The sequence below is a fragment of the Haliotis asinina genome, chromosome 15 (assembly GCF_037392515.1).
Source record: "Haliotis asinina isolate JCU_RB_2024 chromosome 15, JCU_Hal_asi_v2, whole genome shotgun sequence".
In the NCBI taxonomy this organism is placed as follows: domain Eukaryota; kingdom Metazoa; phylum Mollusca; class Gastropoda; order Lepetellida; family Haliotidae; genus Haliotis; species Haliotis asinina.
The window spans coordinates 2,231,928-2,237,579 of NC_090294.1; positions in this window are offsets into that span (position 1 = coordinate 2,231,928).

Consider the following 5,652-nt stretch of genomic DNA (forward strand, 5'->3'; position numbering starts at 1 on the left):
ATTCCCAGGCTCCATGGCTTGTGCACTTCTAAAGGAGTAGAGATTGCTATCCGCCTTCACACTGAGCCACAGATGAGGGTAAACACATTCAGCATGTAAGGGTAAGGGTTCAGACATCAGGGCATAGTAAGACAACCAATATTCTCTGTTTGCTGTACCAACATTCCAACAGACATGCTAAATCATTGAAGGAAATGCAGATGCCCACCCCTGCAACCCTGGATAATGTATTGTTTTATCCTACACACGATTTGCACAGTGTTTCTGTTACAGGTACTGGTACTGTACCTTCCTGTGGGGTCTATTAAGCACAGTTTTTATTACTAGTAGATACCCACATATTTACATTTTTCTGTAGGTTTTGTTTTGTTTTGTTTTTTATTTTTGTTTTAAAGCCTGATTGGGCGCCACAATTACTCTCCCCGAGCTCAACAGCAATCACTGCATTTTGAAGCCCACACTCCATTATGTTTTAACACTATACAGTGGGCATAGCTTTTTGGATATACATCTCCATTATTTCGGCACATGTTTGAAATAGTGCATAGTAGATCTAGTTTCCAAATACTGCTTTCCTGTCAGCTACGTCTGAAAGTTACTAGGGCATGACTTATGACGCTCTTTTGCAGTGAGTTTCAGGACGCGACCGACAAATCACGGAACTGAGCCGAGAAATCTATGAAGATTGTCGAGCTTGTTTCAAGTATTACCGACATTGTTTCCGATAGGGGCGTTGTGTTTCTGTTATTACCGCTAAACTACCGATATCGCTGCAATTTTTCCGTGAGTGGGCTGCGATTGTTTACATTTGAGATGCAATTCTTTCAAATTTGCCGTAATTCCTTCCATTACTTAGTGGGGCCTGATATAGGCTCGGGCGTGTTTGCGACCACAAACTACGGAGGCCCCATACCTTCAGCCATCTTGTAATACATGATGAATATTATAAACGATGACAGATTTTATGGATAACATTTCCTTCAGTATACCATTGTGGCGATGTTTCCAATACTTTTCCAGGGGCGAAACGGTCATACAACACGGAGACTATTCTGCATGGCGCCTCTTCATGTGACTCCAAATTAAGAACGCAAACAGGTAATCCAGGAAAGGTGGCAGTTGGTGTAGCCCAGTGAAAAAAACGATCGAATACCCTAAATGGGTACTATGTGAAAAGCCCATGCCATGTGTCCCTCTTCCCTAGATTTTCCTTGAATGCTTGAATATTGCTATGATATCTCTATGGACGGTCGATTGTCGTGACATCTATCACTGGCTTGTTTGATCCGATCAGAGCATTTATAGCCCGCCTTGGAGTGGCTCGATTATTGCTTTGGGTTTTAAGCTGAACAACTCATTAACAAAAACATCTGGTGCTTTCATGCATGCTTGCAGAAAAAAACATTACCGGTTTAAACGTCGCTTATATTGCACTGATGTCGTTTAAATATTTGATGCAAATCTCTGTTTCGCCTCGCACTATATGTTCCAGTGGACGGTGGGGTGGCTGATGATTAGAGCTTTCGCTCGTCACGCCTAAGATCCACGTTCTATTCCCCACAAGGTCACAATGTGTGAAGCCCACCACGATGTTGCTGGAAAAGTGCTAAAAGCGGCGTAAAACCCAACTCATTCACTCTGGGACAGTGAACACTTGACTTTCCTTTGCAAGTGTTTGTGAAGGACGTCACCTTTCCGCGAACACCTGGGTCCACTTGCACAGATACCTCTCATAGCTACAATTATTGTTTATCCTTAAAATCTCGATCTTAGGCTTTGACTGCAATCGCTATCCACTTGCACAAATCGATTGCAGGCTGAGATCATTGAAATTCCAGACCAATTGTTAAAAGTTAAGATCATTACAGTCTGTGACAAAATGGCGTTCACGTTTACGTCAGTTTCACTAATATACCCATCCATACGTTTGGAGATTGCTTTTATACTGCTGAAAACTGTATGATTCACTTCGACACTTCAACATTACGGAGAACGCACCATCGATTTAACGTCGGAAACATCGTTATTTGTGGTAGTGAATCACATAACTTTCGAGTCCATATCATATAGTACTATTCACAACCGGTTCAGTGTTGAAAAAATACATGCATTTGCCGTATTGCTTCATTTGCATTCGAAACGTGCGTTTGCAGGATGTGTTCGGTACATTCTCGTTACAGCGCGGCTGCTTGGAATGTTTTCAATGTTTGGAGTGCCGCCACAAACATGTTCGAACACATCAGCGTGTGTTGCAATAAACACTTCACAGGAAGACTTTTCTTACATGCTACGTTCAAGTGCTACGTGCGACACATGCCGGTAGTGCAAAAAAAACCCACCTCAGTAAAGCCATATGGCCTCGCCTGTAGTGTTCGCTTGTTTCTTAAACAAGAACTCGCCACTTAAGTTAAAATGATTTACCATCTCTGACTGAAATAAATAATTCATGCTTTACAGCGAACTTGCACTTACAGTCAAACAGTTTTGACTACCTAAGTGGGTTTCTGACATTAAGGTCGCCTGTCGTACCTCGAAATATGAGAAGGAATACATACCTAAAACATTAATCCCTAGACACACATTTGTCTAGACCAACTGTGGACTTAAATGTCTACGTAATCACGTGATACGCTAAAATAGGTTTTATGGAAAAAATAGAGAGAGTTGATATTTCTTTGAGAGGCATTTTAGAAGTTGTATAGGTGAAGGAAAACCATGTTCTATGGATAGTCAACTTGTTTATTGCAGGGACTGCGACGTTTAAGTGTGACTGGATATGGCTTGGCGCCGCTTTTACGAAGCGCAACTTTTTCGTGTAAGCTCGATAGGTTGCAAAGCTTTATATTAAGATGGTATTGAGAATATGCCCTACATTTTAGCAACAATCACGTGTAAGTCATGGCTTTTTTGTTTAAGCAACGTTAGCCATGCCCCATTTTTAAAAGCAGTATTACAACAATATCACTGTGGATTACGCCAGATATGGGCTTCACACATTGTACCCATGTGAGAAGCCGAACGCGGGTCTTCAGCGTGACGACCAAACACGTCACCATTAACCTGACCTACCCCATGGCCTCGAAAACAAACAGAAACTGCGTCTTTGTAAAATTAGCTTTTCACATACATTCAGCAGGGCCAGCCTTTGGTGTCGCATTTGGTCCATAATGAGCACTTTCAAGTGGACTCGTTTCAAAACCATATTTGAACGCATTCCTGACATTTACAACATACTTGACCAAATTTGCGATGACCTGGGTTGTTCCTGGACGGGATCCGTGAACATCCGGTTGAGAACTGATCTACAGTAACCGGCCATGGTTGTCGTAAAAGGCGACTAACGGGATTGGGTGGTCAGGCTTGCCGACTTTGTTGACATATGTCATGGTATATTACATATTGATGCTCATGCTGTTGATTGCTGGATTATCTGGTCAAGACTCGATTATTTAAAGACCGCCACCGTATAGCTGGAATATTGCTGAATGTGGCGTAAAACGTTACTCGCTCACTCCTGGTCGGTTGTTGGGCTACAGTGACCGATAGTGCGGATGTAATAGTTCATGAAGGTGTAAAACAGTCAACATATCAGTAGGACGTCAGAGGAGCAGGAATTTAATCAGAATATTTTGAAATTGGATTACTTTTCTACGAAATAACTGAAATTATTTCGTGGTAATTTAAAAACAATCTCTGGAAACCCTAACAGAAGAGTGTGTCCTATGTTGCGGCATAAATATTGATTTTAGTAAAACCGAGTTTTGATAGTGTTATAAAACAAATTCTCCCAACCCCCAAACTACGGGTTCAGTCCGGCTAAAGTAACGCCTTGTTACAGCCTGCACCATGTAGAAACATGTCACCGGATAGGTTCAAGCACAGATCTACGGCTTGAGTTGGGAGCTATGGCTTCTACACCCAACAACACATTTTAGATGTAGTAATACTTATATTTCAGTTCAACTACTTTCAGGAATCATAAACAGGTGTCGTTTTCGTGATCTTTCTCGTTTAACATGGCTTACCCTGTGCACCGAAGCAGTAATTTTGACTAGTTTGCTTGATAGGCTCAGCGCGGCAACAAACCATTCCCTGGGCTTTTTTTACTGACAGGTGGCTTCAAGTTATGTCTTGATCCAAATTTACCCAATCAGAGAAGTCGACTGCTATATTAAGCCGTCTTAGATATATTCACGATCCACACGTGACAAGGACTAGAACCCAGTCAAGATGGAAATGGAAATATTATTCATTAAAATATCAGCAATATGAAAGGTTTCGCGCTTAATGTACTACAACAAGCGAGTGAGTTGAGAGACATTGTGTTTCCAGGATCCGCAAAAATCGGTTACGATGCTTGGTTTGTCTGTACCATTCCTGTATTCGCGGCTGCACCGAACTGCTGCCCCACCTTCAGCCCTCCTCTTGATACACACTGGATACATTCTTGAGAAAGAGTAAAGGTCCCTGGGTAGATTAGGCCTTCAGCAAACCCATGCTTGCCATAAAGGCGACTGCTTGTCGTAAGAGGCCACTAACGGGATCGGGTGGTTAGGCTCGCTAACAATGCATTTTTAATTTCATCATCAAAAAACATATATTAAAACATTTCACAAGTTCTGAGCTACTGTACCACGGTAATGTTTTATGAAGATATTTACTTGTTCACTTGACCGACCACAGGATACCACTCGACTCTGGCGTCGGGCAATGGCATTTTTCAACGCCTGTGTGCGTTTCTGCAATTCACGATCACACGTCCGTAAATATTTAAAAGAAAAGAAAAGAAAATAAAACAAACAAAAAACAACTACAACAGGAAACGTACATGTAGTTGTCTGAAACGTTATACTCGACGAAATTACGACATTAGTTTGGAACTGCAAATGACATGCATCCTCAGTCCGCCCTTTCCTTCAGCGATACAGATGTGATTACCACTTTTACAACTTATTGGTGCATGCTATTATTACGTACGAAATAACCAAAAGTTAACAACGCGCGATAATCCCGATTTGATTTATCTGTAGTTGTTTGTACAGTTAAGTGGAATCGTGCCTCCCTGAAAAATATCCGTATGAGGGAGTAATATCTCACGCACCGCCATTGTATAAATACCATACGCTGAGCACCCCGAATAACAATATGCGAGAGTTACCTGCCTTTCCTGACATGTGACCTATATACGGTGTCTTGATTGGACGATTGATTAATAATCCCGTTGAGCTCGACAGGTAAATACAATATGACGTTTACACAGCAAAGATGTAGTTGAGCAGGTATCGGCATGTTTATCAGACAATTTCCATCCGTCCGTGTTTTCGTCATTGTGAATTACCAGAAAACTGAATACGAACTGCAGAAGGTGCTGGAATGAGAGATAATGGGGTGATTTCGACAGGTGCAAGATCCTGTCATTGCGAAATGTCTCTGCACGAACACTTTGCGGTGCTTGTGCCGGATGATCGATGTGATTGGGGACAAAATGGTGTCCCGTCGAAATCTCAACGCCTTTTTATTAGCCCACATGAGGACAAGATCAGTCATCGAGGATGACTTGAATCAAACTGTTTTCAAGGTTTGGATTTTGACATGGGATACTTGAAAGGAAATGTGCAACTTTGCTTTTGTCATGTCAACAAGACTGTTGAG